Consider the following 17,968-nt stretch of genomic DNA (forward strand, 5'->3'; position numbering starts at 1 on the left):
CTGAGAAAGATGAAATGAGGGATTTAAAGAGAAATGACTAATATCCGTCATCCCCAGAGATGCACACAACATGGGCCTATCCTCAAGGAACTCACAGCGCAGGAGAGGAGAGCAGATCTGCAAGCGAACGCATCCACTGGGAGGGGGTGACGTCAGCGCCGAGTGGCGGTCCCGTGGACTCAGGTGGCCCCCTGCAAACACGCAGCCCGAACACTACGGAGAACCTCACGTCAAGTCAGATTTTATCACCAAATGAACTTGTGCCAAACTCTAAAAAAAGGCTTGCTGGGGTGTTTTGTTTGTTTGTTTGTTTGTTTGTTACTTTTTCAGCGATCTGGGGTTCTGAATTTGTGGAGGAGGGAGTGTGCTCTCGCGGTCAGGGCCGAGTCATCCACCAGGTGCAGCCAGGCACAGGGCCGGGGGCTCATGATACTATCAGGGGCCCCCAAAATGTTCTAGCTGCTTTTAAAATGAGAGTAAAAAGTGCAATTTTAGGTCAGAAAATGCTTTAATATATAATGTTAGCATATTTGTCCTTACACCAATGCAGTCATGGAAGATGGCTTTTAATATTTTTAGTGGGGGAAGGAGCTCACCAAGTGCCCAGGGTGGGAGGGAGTTGCGGGCCCTGCTTGAAGTGCTGCCCGCACAGAACCCGGGAGGACCGGCTGAGATAAGGCCAGGGAACGGACGGGCACAATGCCCGATACGGAGTGAACAATAAACGATGACGACAGTAACGACCGTGATATTTTCACAGTCTCTTTTTTCTCACCTATAAAATGGAGTAACTGCTGCCCTCCCCACCCCCAGGCCTGCCGTGAGACTCAAGGGAGACAACAAACGCCAAAACACTTTGGGGACCAGCCCTGCCTGCAGAGGAGAGGGGCTAAGGCCGGGGACACCGACATCATCCACTTGGACCAGGAACGTGAGCGGACGCCCCTCTGCTGCCTCATCCACACCCGGCGGGACGGCCCCGAAAGGCCCATCACAGGTACTGCCTTCCTTCCTGTACCTGCCCGGCAGACGGAGCAGTGGAGAAGGGGGGAGGGCAAGGCTGGGGCAGGGGCACCCGGGAGCCAGATCAGTGGAGGAGGGAGTTACCCAGGACTCCCAGAGCCAGCTTGGGGCAGGCCTGGGGCAGCTCGTCAGGGGTTTAGACACAGCCTCACCGTGTCAGAGCGGCTGTCTTTCTCTCCTTGGTCTCCTCCCCACTCTTCTCCTAGGTAGACTCCCGAATGGTGCCCCTTGCTGCCCTCACCCCTGAGACCCTGAGTCAGAAACCCTGGATGAGCTTTCGAAGGCTAGTATTCCCCTGCAGTCATTCAACAGTCATTCACTAGCGTGTGCTTCTATGCACTAGGCCTCAAGCAAGATGCTCAGGCCAGAGCCCACAATGAGGCAGCCCCAGGCCCAGCCCTCGGAGCTCTATGATGACACCAGCCCATCTCCCCGCCAGCGCCAGCACCTCTGCTTCGTGATCCCACCCTGGCCTCGTGCCTGGGGAGCTCACTCCATCCATCTCTTGCCAGAAGCCCTCATTTATCCGCTCAGCCGCCTCGCTGGGCCCCAGGACAGATAAGCGAGGTCGGTAACAGCTTGGCTACCCCTCGGGATGAGAATTTCAGCAGGTATCTATCTGCAAGCAAATTGCGGTCCTTTCCCACTGACCGTAAAACTGCCTCCAGTCCCTCATCTCCTGTTTAGGACAAAGGTCCCGTCTGATACAGACAACAGTGTTCCAGAAGCAACCGTTTTTAAACATTTTATGCTGGATGGGGATGATTTTAAACAGCTTTGGAAATTTGGGTTGATATTCTTCACTAAATTTGGGAATGTGTTGGCGGGGGAGGTTGGGGGCCATTATTCCTTTAAATATTTCTTCTGCACAATTCTCTCTCCCTTCCCCTTCTGGAACTCCACTTACACAGTTGGCATTGTCCCACAGGTCACTGAAGCACCATTTATTTATCTTTATCTTTAAAAAAAAAAATCTCTGTGCTTGTTTGGATCATTTCTATTACCTGGCTTCAAGTTTGCTGATCCTTCATTCTATAGGATTTAATCTGCTGTTAATTTTATCCAAATTATGTTTCATGTCAGGTGCTGTACCCTTTTGGCTTTAGAATTGCCACTTAGTTTATTTTTATGTGACCCATTTCTCTTCTGAGATTCCCTATCCATGCGTTCATTCTGTACTTCATTTTGTGAAAACCCTGTACATATTCATAACATGTACACATTTTCAAGTCCTTCTTTACTGATTCCGACATCTGGGTCATCAGTGGGTCTAATTTTATTATTTCTCTTGATCGTGGGTCACGTTTTCTTGCTTCTTCACACGCCTATAATTTTTAAGTTGTGTGCTGGACATTTTGGATGCTACGTTGAAAAGACTCAGTATTTTATTGTCTTCCTCTCAAGAATGTTGTGTTTCGTTCTGGCAGGCAGTTAAACTACTGGCATATTCCCTTGACCTTGTGGAGGCTTGGTTTTTAGGTTTTGTTCAGGTAGGTTTATTTTGGTTTTGCCCTTAATCCTAGAGTATAACCCTTAATCCTGGGTTCACTTGTAAGGCATGGCCTTTCTGGGATTAAATTGAGAGCCTTAAGTGCTGGCTAAGCCCCATTAACTTGGCAGGACCTGAACTCCAAACTCCATCTTTCAGGCAGCTGCTGAACTTTCTGCCTCTCAGCTGCTGCTTTCTTTTGGGCTCCCAGGACTCTCTCTCTCTCTCTCTCTCTCTCTCCCACTCTCTCTCTCTCTCCCTCTCTCTCTCTCTCTCTCTCTCTCTCTCTCTCTCTCTCTCTCTCTCTCCATGTATACAATTTAGGGGTTAACTAAGGAATCAAGGGGAATTTGTGTAGTAGTTTTGGAGCTCCTCATTCTGTGGCTTTCTCCTTTCTAGCATTTCCCCCTTCAATTTCCATCCTCAAGGTCCAATCTCTTTCTCTTCTTCCCAGCCAGTAATGCTGCTGCATTCTGTTTTGTCATTCTGTGTATCACCATGAGTAGGGAAATACCCTAGTGTGCTTCCTGTCTTTCAAGGAACATGTCTCCTCCAGCTTCTATTGCTTTGGATTGCTTTCAAGCAGCTGTCTTTTGTATATTATCCAGCTTTTATCATTGTTACTGACCAGTGGGTTAGTTCAATACAACCTACTCCTCCTTTTCAGGAACTGGACCTCCGCACATCCCAACGGAATTCGCCTTCTCACCCAAACCTCCTGCTTTTTACTGATGCCCTACCATAAACCTAGCCCGCTGGTTGGTGGTCCTTAATTCAGTTGTCTGCCCTCCCTGTTCTTGGTCATAGTCTGTTGGGAAATATCAGCCCCAATAATTCACAGTTTGGTTCAGCTCAGTGTACCCACCAGGGCACTAGAAGATGAAAGAGATGTGTGGCCTCACAAGCCTTGTTAGAGCACCTTATGTAGCTACCTGCGATGGGCTGGGTGTCAAGCTCAATATTTTATAGGTATCTTTTTTTTCTTCTCCCCCAAAACCCTATGAGGGAAGTATTACTATTTTGTTCTACTAACAAGAAGAGTGAGGCTTGGCAGAGTGAGCTTCCTTGCACCAGGCCACACTGCTAGGCAGTAATGGGACTGTGACGAAGACTTACATCAAAGATAGCAGGAACACTGTGCTGTGTTGTCCTGAAAACAAATTACATTTCTTCGATTCTAACGTTTTAACACTTTTTTCTTGTTTTAGGATCTCTGAAATCCAGAGGCATCTTAAAGTTAGTAGCGTGTCAGGGTTTAATTGGCAGTACTTTGTCTCTTTTACTAGAACATGACTCATTTAATGGTTGACGACTTCTCAGATTCGAGGAAGTGTGGCAGTTTTTAGTGATCAAGGCTGCAGTGAGGCTGAGCCATGGGTGAGGGACAAAAAGGCAAGGCCCCTCCTCTCCTGGTCAGCTGGTCTTGGAAAGGCCTACGGGAGTGTCTGAGCATCAGGAAGGCTGTGGAACTGCCAGAAGCATCCATCCCTCCAGATTTAATGAAGCAGCTGCCTCTGAGCTGAGAGTGAGCCAGCTGGTCCCCTCCTCTCCTGGAGGCCTTGTGGTCAGGTCCTGTGACTTGCTGCCTCATGTCTGGCAGGGGAGCCACATGTTTCCTGGTGAGAAGTTAGGAGACTTCTTTTATGGGAAGTATCTAAGGCAGTGCTAATAGTCATCCTATACTACCCAGTGTCACAGAGGATGTCCCAGCACACGGAAAGCCCTACGAGGACGCTGTGTCTGTGAAGTGCTTGCCAGGCAAGTCTATCCAAGTGTCAGCACAGGGTGCATGCTCAGTTACAAAGCGGTTTGGAGAGCCTGTTGTCAGCTTGTCCATCTCATTCCCAACTTCCCAACCCACCTGCCAGGGGACAGAGTCCGGGCAGTGCCTCTTCTCAAGCCTGGACATCACCTGCCAAACACATTCACTGCTCAGGCAACAGATACTTATTAAACCCCATCTGAGCACCACCTATGGGCTCCAGGCCAATTTGCCCGAAGCCAATTTGCTGAGACTTCAGTTGAGTGGTTTTCATTTTGTCTTCGTAACAGTATCTTAAGGAATGTTCATTTGGTTTGTCGCCTCTCTCTCACCCTGCAGCTCACGTGGGGGCTTGTCCCCAAGAGGGGAGACTGAAGAACAGAGACAGGAGAGATTTAATTTTCGTTTCCTGGTGTTCTTCGTCGGTTCGTAAAAAACACTTCACAGGAAATTTCCAAAGCTGTTTAAAATCATCCCCATCCAGCATAAAATGTTTAAAAACGGTTGCTTCTGGAACACTGTTGTCTGTATCAGACGGGACCTTTGTCCTAAACAGGAGATGAGGGACTGGAGGCAGTTTTACGGTCAGTGGGAAAGGACTGCAATTTGCTTGCAGATAGATACCTGCTGAAATTCTCGTCCCGAGGGGTAGCCAAGCTGTTACCGACCTCGCTTATCTGTCCTGGGGCCCAGCGAGGCGGCTGAGCGGATAAATGAGGGCTTCTGGCGTCAGATCAATATCTGATCTAAGAAGCTCAGTGAATCCCATACAGAATAAATATGAAGAAAATCAAACCTAGTCACATCATCGTCAAATTACTGAAAATCAAAGATAGACAGAAATCTTAAAAGAAGTCAGAGGGGAAGAGACCCACCACGTACACAGGAACAACTGCAAGGAAGAGAGCTGACTGCTCATTAGAAATAGTGTAAGCCAGGAGACAATGGAAAGGCGTTTCAAAAGTGCCGAAAGGAAAAAATCAGCTTGGGAAATGTGAAGCCTGAAATGCTGGTAAGACTCTGAGGTTGCGAGATACAGCAAAAACCCCCTCCCAAGCACCCCTGTCTACGTAACACACATTATTCGTGCACTTCCCCCCGCCTCAGCCCCCACCCCTCATACACAGTTATCTCAGTAGAACATCCCAACATTCCCAACAGGAAAAAGAAAAACAAAAGAACTGTTAACTGTCAGGAAGGTGATAAATAGGAAAACACATGAAATTTATACAAACTGTGGGACATAATGAAGATTCTTTGTATTCTGCCACCATGTAAACATCACACATCTTTTTCATTCTGGTAAAAACTATAAAAAGAAAAAGAAAGGTTCCCTTTTCCTCAAATGCTTTAGTCACATGACACCGGTCCAACAGGCAGGTGGAAACGCAGGGATGGTGCTCACTGAGGTCAGGAGGATTCCAAGATCTGGGAGCCATCAAGGTGGAGGCTTGACGAGGATGTTCTGGGTACGAGTGGGGAGGAGCCTGGGGGCAGGGAGAAGCGGCAGCAACCTCCTGAGCAATGGCGAATGCCAGGCATTGTGCTAAGCGCGTTAGGTATGTTATCTTAATCCTCACACTAACCCCTAGGAGTCAGTATTATCATTGCCTTTTTTAACAGGAGGAAACAAAGTTTGAGAGAGAATTGGAAAGTTGCCCAGGTTAGTGACAGAGCTGGGATTTGAGCACAGGTTCGTCAGCCTCTGAGCCACAGCTCTTTACCCTCCCCTGCCAGCCATCCGTTTATTCACTCTGCTGTGCTGGGCTGGACAAAAGGAGAGCTCCACACGGCCCACGCCACACATGCCCCCATGCTCAGGGGACTCCCAGGCAACTAAAACGACCAGAGCCAACGTTACTGAGCACTTACCATGTGTGTTACACTTAACGTGTCACATCTTATTTAATTTTCACAACAGCCCTGTGGGGTAAATCCTTACACCATCTTCATTTTCCACAGGAGGAAAGTGAGGCTCAGGGCTACTGGCGGTAGAACCAGAATTTGACTGCCCAGCTCAGGCTCCCCAGGGGTGTGCTTGATTGCCCAAGGCCACCAACAGGGCAGGGGGTGAGGAAAGATGGGCAGGGCACGGCCACCCTGCTGCTCCTTTCCCACTTGGTGGGATCCCAGGAACTTGGAATTGTGAAAGTAAATCTGTTTAGCAACCAAGGGACTTGGGCTGCACCTATTCCCAGAGCAGGGGGGATGTCCTGGGAATGCTTCCTGCCCCAGGGGGTCCCATCGCTTCCAACCACCTCTCTCACCAAGACAGCTGCAACCAACTCCCAGCAGCTCTGATGCCTCGGCCGCCGCACCTGTCAATCCAGTCAACACCAGCGTGGCCCTCTTAGAAACAAAAGCAAGGCGGAAGGAACCCTGTCCTGCTCAGAACCTTGCAGTGCTTCCTGACTGCCCTCGGGATGAAGTCCCCCCTCTGACAAGGCCTCATCCTCTGCCACGCTCCCCTTCTCTCCTCCACACCGCACTCCTCTCAGCTCCTGGAAGAACTCACAGTTGCCCTTGCCTCAGGGTCCGCTCCTGTTACTACTGCAGCGTAACAAATTACCACCAAAACTTTGCGGCCTCAAATAACCATTTCCTTATCCTCATGGGTTCTGTGGGTCAGGAATTCAGACACAGAACACTGGGATGGCTTATCTCTGCTGCCTGATGGCTGGGGCCTCAGCAGGAAGACGCTATAGCTGGGGATGACTCAATGGCGAGGGGCCTCTTTCCTCCCACGTCTGGGGGTTGATGCCAGCTGCCAGCTGGGACCCATGGTACATGCAGTCTTCACACGTCAGCTTCCGGGTAGCTGGACTTCTTGGGGTCCAGCTTGGCTCATGGCGCCAACACAGAGTGTGCCAGTGAACAAGGCAGAAGCTGCACTGGCTTCTTTCACCCAGTCTTGGCAGTCGGGTAGTGTCACTCCCACTGCATTCTACGGGTTACAAGCAAGTCAGAAACCACCCAGATTCAAGGGGAGGGGGCAGAGATCCTACCTCTCATTGGGAGGAGTGTCAAGGTCTCACTGTGGCGGGGAGATATTGTTGGGGCCACTTCATGCGCTATTCTCTCCACCCAGGCCACCCTCCCTCTAACCTCACCACCTGCTAACTCTGACCCATCCTCCAGGTTTCAGCTGAAGCACCACTTTGTCAGGGGCCTGCCCTGACTGCTTCATCAGACATCCTGCTTAGATACTCCCTGTGCCCGGCACTTCTCAGGTGCCCAAGTCTGTCTGTCTGTCTCCCCTCCGGCCTGCGAGCTCTGTGAGGACAGGGACTTTGCCTTCCTGGTGCTGGCTCAGAGCAGGTTCCCAAAAAATACATCCTGGAAAAGAGAGTCAGAGAGAGAGAGAGAAAGAAGGAGGGAGGGAGGGAAAGAAGGGAATATGCCTGCATCCAGGCTGTCTAGGGTGCAGCTCAGAAGAAGTTGGGCCCCTCTCATATGCTCCGGCTGATCTTGAGCCCCCAGCCTGCCACGGCCCCACCAGGATCCTCCAGGCCCTCTGGAAAATCCACAGGGCGGGCAACACCTTCACCCCCGGAGTCGACGGGGGGAAGGTTTCTGTGCCATCCTGCTGTCTAGCTAATGTGGTGGCCTGTAAGATGCTGGGGTCTTCTGGCAAAGAACACCTTTGCCAGAGGACAAGGTCTGAGCAGGATGGGAGAAGCTGAGGCAAGAAGGAAAGGTGCTCTCCTTCTGCAAAGACAGGGGTGGCTATCCTGGGGAGGGGAGGAGCACGGTGGACCCAGGAACATGATATACTGTGCCTAGCGGCGCAGAGAACCCCACTGAAGTTTCTCTCCCAATTTGTACCCAAACATCATCATCACCACCACCATCATCACTAAAAATGTTTTAAAAGGGAAAGGAGAGTTACCACCAACACTGCACAAGGCTGTTGTCCAGGCAGAGGACAAACCGGCCCTGGCTGCTCCTTCCCAGGACTCGCCTCCGCCCACTGAGCAGGCCCGTCCCCCCGGCCTGTGCCAATGAGCCTGTAGGGCCGCTCGCTGCGTGGGGTCCAGTGCTGTCTCTTCTCTTGCTCTGACTCCACAAACATTCATGAGCTCTGTCTCGGGGGCAGGCTCTGTGCTGAGGGTGCCGATGGACTCCCATCATGTGTTCCTCAAAGAGCCGGACGGGAGGTCCCAGCGGAAGTTCTGGGAGCGCGAGCCCTGACCTGCTGGACGCCAGAGTCCTGAGTTCAGTCCACTAAGGCCTCCTCGCCCTACGCCGAGGCCTTTCCTGCACAACCTCATAGAACCCTCGCCGCAGCCCTTGGAGGTAGATTACTTGTTTTAGCTCATCTACTGATGCATGAGAGGGATGCCCGGAGAGATGCAGTGACTCAATCAAGGCCCCTCAGGTGGGAAGTGATGGAGCATTTCCCCAGCGCTGCCCCCACCCCAGCCGGTGGTAATTCCGCTGTCCCAAGCCACTGCTTCTCCCTAACTTCACAGCCCAGATCCCACTGGCTGCTGTGCAGACAGCCTGGGGCTCCCTTCCCCAGGGTTCAGAGGTAAGAGTGAAGCCTCCAAGAAGGGCGGCTGATGGGGAGAGGCCGTCTGTGCGGGGCTGCCCTGCCTGCCCAACTGGGGCTCGGCAGGGCAGGCCTGGAAGAGGCAGCAATCCAGGGGAGGACCCGGCTCCCTGCAGCCCACACGCCAACCCGCTGCCTGCACAGCTGCGGCGGATCTAAACCCATTACCTGAGTCAGAGGGGAAGCTCTCTGCCTCGGCAGAGCGCACCCGGGGCTGCCCGGGCTTTTGGGAGCCGTTGGGCCAGGGAGCAGAGCTGGCCCGGCTGCTCGTGCCAAGGAAGGAGGGGGCCCGACGAGGCCGCCAAAGCAGGCTGGGGCGGGAGGGGCCGGGCCAGCTGGGGCCGGAGCTAGTGTGACATCACCGGGCGGCCCGCCTCTGTCTGGGGCTGAGGGGAGGCCCTGAGCCTTTCTGGGGCCTGGGGGATCCTCTTGCACTGGTGGGTGGAGAGAAGTGCCTGCAGCCAACCAGGGTCAGGCTGTGCTCACAGTTTCCTCCGGCAGCATGTAAAGGCTCCACAAAGGAGTTGGGAGTTCAAATGAGGCTGCCGCAGACGGCCTGAGGATGGACCCCGCGCCCTGAGCAGTGCCGCCTGAGCTCCGGACCTGCAGAGCATGGCACTGGGGCAGCTGCCGGCCCCCGCGAGAGAAGGCAGGTCGTGAGCCACCCGGCGGGACCCCGGGCCAGCCCCCGCCCCATCCCTGGCCGGAGCCCCCGCTGTGGAGGCAGAGCGGAGCGAGCAGAGGCCAGTGAGGCAGGGCTGCTCTGCAGCCGGTCCAGCCTGCGACTCAGGGAGGCCATGGCCAGGCTGCCCCGCTGACGGCCGAGGTGAAGCATGTGAGAGCTGCCCCGGGAGCCAGGCAGGAGGGAAGAGGTAAGAGCCCGACTCTGTGGCACCGAGGTACGGGGGCGAGAGGCAGCAGCTGGCTCCGGGTCTCTGGGCTCAAGAACCCTGACCCCTCCAGCCGGGGAACGCGATGCTCGCAGCTGGGCCCTCCTGCTTTCGCTTGGAGCCAAACAAGGCATCTGCTGGGACAGGACCTGTGGACACCTGGGTAGAGGGTGGAGTTCTGGGGGCGTGAGGTCATGGCTGGGGTTTCGAGGGCTCCATCAGTAAGCCCCACTCTCCTTCAGACAAAGAGCCTTTGGGGTGAAGGCAGGCGGCTCCTGGGCAGGGCTCCGCAGGCGGGGTGTGTGCGCGAGCATGAGCTTGTGTGGACGGGTGCCCTTGAGGGGCCAGCGGGCCGATGGAGTCACGGACGCAGGGCTAGCCCGAGGACTCCGGAAGTTGTCTTTCAGTTTTGGGTTCCTATGCACCCTGGCTGGAGACTCTGCTGCGGCAAAAGCAAACGCTGTCCTGCGAGAGCCGGGAGCCCGCGTCCAGAAAGTTCCCTGGCACTGAGCAGCCTGTACTCATGCCCTCAGCCGGGGAGGAGAGGAGCAGAGGGGTCCAGAGCCGGGAGGGACACACCAGCCAGAGGTTCCTGCCGCTGTGACTCGGGGCACAGCGCTGCCCTGGTTTCCCGGCGGGTCCGAGGACGTCTGGTCCCTCCTCGCACAGGACGGGACGGGATGGGACGGGACGGAGCCCCAGGTCTCCAGCAGGCTGTACGTGGCCTGGCCAGGACACAGGGGAGGATGAGGCTTCCCCGGCACCCGGCAGGGGGACGGTACAGGCTCTGCATCTGAGTCCCTTGAAAGCACTCGTTAGATAACATTTCCAAACAGAAATTCTTCACTGATCCCTCCCTTCTCCTCCTGTGATATGTGTGTCACGGGTCAGCTATTGCCTCTGCTGTGGGATTACGAGAGCTCCCAGAGGGCAGTTCGGTTACTTAGAAAAGGATCCCCTTTCACCGGGGCTCTGAGGAAAGTTGAGAATGCCACTTCCGAAGCTGGCCAAATGCTCCCCACATGTATTTTTCCAAATTGAGACAGAGTGAGGTAGTACGCACAAGCTAGGCTCGAATCCTAGCTCTTCTACTTATGAGCTAAGTGACCCTTGCAGATCATTTAGCCTCTCTAAGCCTCAGTTTCCTTACCTGTAAAATGGGATAACAGTAATGCCCATCTCTTGGTAACAACTAACACTTACATTGCACTTACCAAGAGGTAGAGTCCTCACAACCACCCTATAACACAGGTACTGTTAGTCATCACCATTTCACATGTGAGGAAACTGAGGCACAGAGGTTAAGTGTTGTGCCCAAGGCCACATGGTTGGTAAATGCCAGCACCAGCACTTGAGCCCAGCACTCTGAACCACGCTCCATTGCTTTCTAGGAGGAGCGTGTGGGATCATGACCGGGAAGGCCTTAGCACGGTACCTGGTGTGTGGCAAAGCCTCAGAAAACAATAGTCACTGAGTATTATGAGCCATAACAACCAGAATTGCAGAGAGAGAAGAGCAGAGACCCAGATTCTCTATCCTGGATACATTCTGCTGGGGTTGTCAGGAAATCCCACCAGGCTGAGCCAGTGCTATGACCACTACTGCCACCCACGCTGGGGATCCTCCCAGGAGCCCGAGGAGGGGGGCTTTATGTCTGGGGCAACTGCAGCACATCCAGATCCTAGAAGTCCACGCGAAGGAGGAGTGCAGATGCACCGACAAAAGGACCTCGGGTGCATCTGATACCAGCCTTACAGTAAAAACATCCTACCCCTCACACAGCACTACTCCCCTGCCTGCTGGTCCGCTCACCAGAACCAGCAGGGAGGAAAGCAAGCTACCACCGTGCTGCAGGAGGTCCACAAAGCGGGAGGACCAATGCCAGGCCTGTCCTGGGGTTGCAGAGGGTGAGGCAGGGACCCCTCCCCCAAACCCCACCCCCATCACCCAAGTCTGGCCACAAGATAAATGGCCAAGTCTGGTGGATTTCACACCAGCCAACACTGATGCATCTTAGCCCCAGACAGTAGCTTCTCTCCTGTGGCCCCAGAGGTCCCTGAACTCTTGGAAGCATTTGGAAAGGCTGACATTAAATATATGCTTCTGTAGCACAAGGCCTCTGGGGCTGCGGAAGCTGCAGGTTTCCTGACTCCACCCGGGAACCACGGCGGCTCACTATGCTCTCTGGGCAGCCCGGGCCAAGTAGAGACTCTGACTGACCTCACAGGCCTGCCTAACACAAATTAGCTTAATTATTATTCAGTAAAGGCAGACAAAAATGTGTGAAGCACATGGCCCAGGAAGGGACTGCACGGTATTCCTGCACTTTCATGGGCAGAGCAACTAAGCCATTTCTCCATCACACAGTGATTTATTAAGTACCACTGTGCTAAGTAAGCCACACGCAGTATCTCATTTCATCCTCGCTACAACCTTAGGAGGCAGGTTCCAGTTTTAGCGTCACATTTTACAGATGAGAAAACAAAGGCTCAGAGAAGTTAAGCAACCTGCCCAAGGTCACACCGCTGGTGATTCTGTGGGATGTGAACGCTGGTCAGTATGGCTCCAAAGTCCACGCCTTTCCCTGCCTCACTCCAATGCCCTGTTCAAGGTGTCTCGCAGTCAAGTCTGTTTCGGTTGGTGTCCTAGAGACGCTGCACCATCCCATCTGAAAGCCACGTGCTTACCCGCTCATGTCATAGAAGCCTACCTCTGAGACAGTACAGGCCTCGTCGCCACCCCTCTTACAACCAAGGCTCAGCACAGCTACACAGCACGCCTGCGGTAGCACAGTCAATGAGAGGTGGAACTGGATTCCAAGCCAGGCTGTCTTAGCTCAGAACCCTGCGCAGCTGGTGCTCTGTACGGCTGCCGCCCCCGGCAGCTCCATGGAACTCTGCACCAGCTCAGTGGGGCAGAGCCTCGGGCCAGCAGTCATCTATGTGCCTGAGATACCACTGGTGTGTTTCCCACGTTCCTAACTTGGAGACTCCAAGGGCTGCAGAACCTGAGCTCAGGTCTTCAAGGCCTACACCGGCCACACTTGAGCAATTCTGGAGAAGAGATCCGGGAGCCTCAACTGGCAGCTACAGCAGAACAAACAGAACAGGCAGCAGCCCCGCCCAAGGCAAGTACATTCAGCTTCTGGCCTCTCTCTGAGTCACAGCCCACTTTGTCCAAACTGGTCTCAATTGACAGCAGTCAGATAGCGGAGGCGTTCTGCTTCACGACGCCCACAGCCCAATGGGAAGAGGGAGAAGGTGAATCTAATAATCACACAAACGCACAACGGTGGGAGACCTGTAAGGAGGAGGCGTGTGGCGCTAAGAGGGAACCGTGAGATGCGTGGTGCTGTCCCCATTTTACAGAAGAGGGAACTGAGGGTCAGCGGGTGCAGCACCTCTGCCAAGGTCTCTCCACTAGCGGGCCAAAAAGCAAGGATCCAAGTCCAGATCTGGGCCCATTCCACCCCAGCCCACTGCCATCCCGGACAAACACACTGCGGGAATCTCAAGAATGAATCAATCCATTGAATAGCATTTCTTTTCTGCGAATTTATATGAAACACCCCAAATAGAAGGGTTATTCAGCCACTAGCAGCTAGGAGTTTGTGGTGATAGATGGGTCACATCAGAACCACATTCTGAGGGTAGTTTCTATGACAAAACCACATTCCGACACAACGACCATAAGCCGTATGACTGACTTAATAACAGCCTTGGGAGGGGAGTTAAAATGTTACAGTGTCCCGTTCCACGTACACATCAGTTTTAAGACACATTCTGATCACAGACATGTTAACGTGCTGGGTGGGGGGAGCCAGGCCTCTCACAATCAAGCTATTGTGTTAGGTGGATTCTCTGGTGAAACCAGCCTGTCTTAGGGCCAGCAGCCCCAGAGCCTCAGCCTCCCGCTGCTGCCTAGTCCTCCAGAAAGGCATGTCCAAGACCACCTCAGAAAAGCCCAGAATGAACTCTGTTCTTATCTCTGAGAGATGCCTGAGGACCCACCCAGCTCCAGGAACGACCAAAGTCCTGCCCAGGATGGACCCACCCCAGCCCCCATGAGGGAAAGGTGGGATCTCTCAGTCACTGCTGGACCTCCAGTACCCACTAAGGACAGGGAGAGAAAGGATCTGAATGAATGAACGAAGGAGGGAAGGAAGGAGGGAGGGAGGGAGCCTCAGACCCAGACACTGTGGCCCCCGGAGGGCAGGCACCTACCTTGCTCCTGCTCTATCTCCAGCCCCCAGCACAGTGGCTGGCACAGAGGAAATGCTCAGGAAATATGTTCAATGAATGAAGTCCTTGAATTCCTGTTTAGTAACCCAGGTGCCATCCTGGCTATTGGGTATTCAGAGGGGGAACCGCCCTGACCCCCTTTTAAGAAGCTTGCAGTCTGGGGTAGAGAACCAGACGTGCTGTATCTTGGGGGCTGTGATGGAAGCAGCCCCAGCTGCTTCTGGGAGCTGGAGGAGGGAGAAGGGAGGGGGCCGTCCCTGTGAACAGTCAGCTTCACTGAGAAGGTCAACTTAGCAAGGAAGGCAAGCGTGCATCAGGCAGGACACAGGGAAGGTGACGAGGCAAAAAGAACAGCACGTGCAGATGCAGGGAGGCATGACAACACAGGCTCTGTCTTTCAGCAGGACACTGACAAGACCAGATGTGTGTTTTAGAGAGATAGGCCTGGAGCTGCAAGCAGTGCAGAGTGCAGAGGAGAGAGCGGCTGAGGGCAGGGAGGCCAGGAAGGACTGTGTGGGTAAGAAGGCTGGCTATGGAATCCACAAACCTGGTTCCAAGCCTAGCTCCACCACTTGGTAGCTCTGAGGCCTGGGCAAGACTTCATCCCTACCTCTGTTTCTTCATCTGTGAAATGGGGAAAATCATAGCCCCTGCCTTACAGAATTGCTGGGATCAGTGAGGTAGGCACAAAATGGTTGTCCCAGTGCTCAGGGGATAGGCCCTGCCAACAGGCCGAGGTGGCCATGGTGCCAACCACTCAGCCTGGCTCAGAAGAGCAGCTCCAGGCAAGGTCCGGATTTCCCAGGAAGCTGCCCTGGGACAGTGCTGTCCACCCAGTCCCTAGCTGTTCTCTCCTGTCTGAGGCTCCCCCAGTTCCAGGGCTCCAGAGCACAGGAGGCACTGCCGGAAATGCAGCAGCCAACGCAGGAGCCGGGCTCTGAAATGGCTTCTGCAGACTCTCCTGCCTCTGCTCTGTTGGCTGAGGCTCCTGGCACAGAGGGCTCAGTGCACAGGCTTTGGGACCACCTCAAAATGGTTCCCAAATAACGTACCGTGGGAAAGGAACAGCAGCACCCTCGTCCCCCTGGCAAAGGCAACGAGCTCCCGCCGCCTAACCACATCCCCTCTTGCCCCATGAGCTCATAGTATGACCACAACCCACCTCCTCCATGAACTCAGCCCTGCCCTGGAGCCAGCAACACACCAGTGGCAGGAGCATCAGGCAGATTCGACCCTCCACTGCCACTCTTCCAGGCAAATCCGTCTGATCCTACCTACCTGCTACTCTGGTTCACGCCTGTGTTCTCAGAACCCACGACAGGGCTGGACCCAGGATGCAGCAATACACAATGGCGGGCTGGCTGGGAAGGCTAAGTGGATGGAAGACTGGCTGGCTGGACAAACGGCTCATTCGAAGGTCTTATTAGAGTTGAACTGGCAGGGTCTGGGAATCAGCTCCAGACTCCCTGGGTACCCACACTGACTTTCAGTGGGGATGATTCACAGAATCCTAGGCTGGGAAGGGATGGCAGTTGGAGATGTGGCTATTCCCTCCCTGGCCTCCAGGCTGGCGGTGAATCACCAGGACAAGTGATGCACAGTTCCTTCTCCAGGGTTTCTAAGGTGAGGACACCACTGCTCATCCTAGATGCCCATTTTGGGGTCTCACCACCTGGATAATCAAGAACTGTTTCTAGCATCCAACAAGACTCACCCTTGTGCTGACCCGAAAGCTATTTCTACTTTGTCAGTCAAGAGTGACTAAGAAGTAACCTGCATCTTGGCCATTGAGCAAACAGACAGGCACCTTTTACTCATACTGGTTGGAGAGATTCTCTTGATGGAGGTGAGGACATGGACCTTGCAGTCGACAGCTGAATCCCAGTCCCGATATTTACTCCAAGGGACCTTAGGCAAGTGACCTAACCTTTCTGGACCTGGGTTTCCTCTACTGCAAATACAGATAATAATACCTTTCTCCTAGGTAAGGAGACCAAATAGTTTGTTACTCAATCAGGACACTTTTGAGAATAAAACAGGGTGCTGTCAATAATTAATAAGATAATAGGTCTTAACTGGGGCCAACCAGCATGCATGGTCCCCTATTCATAGGGTTGTAAGCGCCAATGAGATAGAGCATGGCTGAGCACATAGTAAGTTCACAACAAACAAATGGTAGCTGTTATTATCTATCCTATTGGTCATGTGGTCAGCTGGGCCCTCTAGGGCCATTTCTTCTGGAATTTTCCTTTATCTGGATCCCTCCCTCAGCCTGGATTACCAGTTGGTTTGGTTCTACCTAACTGCACATCATACATCTCAACCAGCTTTGGCAGAAAAAACTGTCAACTTCAAAGTTTTGATTTTTTCTTTCTGTCCTGATGTTGGTTTAACATCACGATTCGTGCTCGGTTCCATCAAACTCACTCAAGTGCAGCTCAAGTTCCTAGCTTCCTGTCAGGGGCCCGTCGGGCACACTGGGGCCAGGTGGCAGTTCCAGATTCCCTTGCTGCCTTGAAAGGGGCCCAGGCCTCCTGCAGTGCCTCTGGCCTGGACTCATACCTGGCTTTCATCTGTGATCACAGAATGATGGGGCAGGGCTGGCTGGGGAGGGAGGGATGGGTTCTGTGAGCCCCCAGACAGGACTACAACGTGGACTAATGATGAAACACCATCCTGGGAGCTGGATTTAATTCAGGGCCAGCAGTCCCGGGGGTTGCAAGAGCTCTCCTGTTCTCCCCCTGCTTTGGAGTGGGGGCAGTTGTCAGAGAACAATCTCCTTTGAGTTTTCCTGTCACTTCCATACATGCAGCATGGTATATATCTTGGGGTCCTGTTACCAACTGCTACTTAGTTAAGCTGGTAACTTTGGGCAAAATGACTCATGGACTTTGAATCTCAATAGTTGCTCACCTGCAATGGGGATAACTGTCAGCTCTGCCGTTAGCCTTAAAAGCGTCTTTGTGGGAATTAGAATATTGCTGTGATTTAAATATACAAAACTACAAAGACTGTGAATGTGACTTGTGCTCCCTAGGGTTGCATAGTGCACAACCTGGGCCACCACGCACAGCAACCCTGAAATAACGGCTTCCCTCCCAGGGCTGTTGGGAGGATGAAGTGAGATAATGTTTATAAAGTGCTTGAATCATGGTGATAATTGGTTGTAGTTACTATTTTTTTCAGTATTTGAAATTTTCTTATTCCTACCCTTTGGGGTGAGAACTCACAAGATGACCCCGGGAAAGCAGCTTCTGCCACAGGGCAGGACACACAGCTCTGTCTTATGAAAACGATTCTTCCCACAAAGTGGCCCCTCACCTGGGCTGCGGGGCTGCAGTGCTGAGAGGGACATGGACAGGCGGTGTGGGGTCCCACCACAGCAGGCCAAACAGGGACACCTAGAGCTGCCCACCGGAGGCTGGGTGGGACCCCAGACCCTGAGGAGGTGGCCTCCCAGTGTGCAGAGCCCGTCATGTGGCTCAGTCGCACCAGCCCCAGTTGTGGGGAGGGAAACCCGTGCATAATGGAAACTCCTCACAATACAATGTGGAAAAGCAATTTCAAGAATCATTTTTATTTTCACTTTGAAGCCAAGGAAAACAGTTGGATTTGCTTTTCTTTGTTGGTCATAGGAAGAAACTGAGGAGCACCTCTTTCATTGGAGTTGAGTTCTTCTCCAGGCCTAAGATGGCTGGAATGCTGGGGAGTTATTTCTCTTGGGATGCAATTAGTTGAATAAATATCAAGAGAGCAAAAGTAAACAAACTCATTACTGTCCATTAAGAACTGCCAAACTTGCAAAAAACTGAGGAGGGGGTTGACCTTTAAGGAAAATAAATTACGCCAAGGCCAAAGGCAGCACAAAGAGCACAGCCCTTGGTGTCAGGCTGACCCCAGCTCTAGGCTGAGTCCGCTCTGGCTCTTGTCTGCCATGTGCTCCTGGGCAAGTTACTTAGCCTGTCTGGGTTTTGGTGCCCCCATTTATAAACTGGGGGGAATACCAACCTT

The 17,968-nt window shown here is 53.1% G+C and overlaps 2 protein-coding genes across 2 annotated transcripts in view; one reads left to right on the plus strand and one right to left on the minus strand.

The window, feature by feature from the left end:
- RALGPS1 (Ral GEF with PH domain and SH3 binding motif 1) overlaps positions 1-17,968 on the minus strand; it is a gene marked incomplete at its 3' end in the record, with an annotated part of 264,029 nt that overhangs the window by 83,520 nt on the left and 162,541 nt on the right. The gene's annotated exons all lie outside the window — the stretch shown is intronic.
- Positions 9,363-17,968, plus strand: part of ANGPTL2 (angiopoietin like 2) — a 33,737-nt gene continuing 25,131 nt past the window's right edge. Inside the window, exon 1 of the mRNA XM_082842076.1 lies at positions 9,363-9,698. The gene's annotated coding sequence lies outside the window, so the exon portion shown is untranslated. The remainder of the gene's footprint in view (positions 9,699-17,968) is intronic.

Source organism: Leucopleurus acutus (genome assembly GCF_964270905.1).
Source record: "Leucopleurus acutus genome assembly, chromosome: 7".
NCBI lineage: Eukaryota > Metazoa > Chordata > Mammalia > Artiodactyla > Delphinidae > Leucopleurus > Leucopleurus acutus.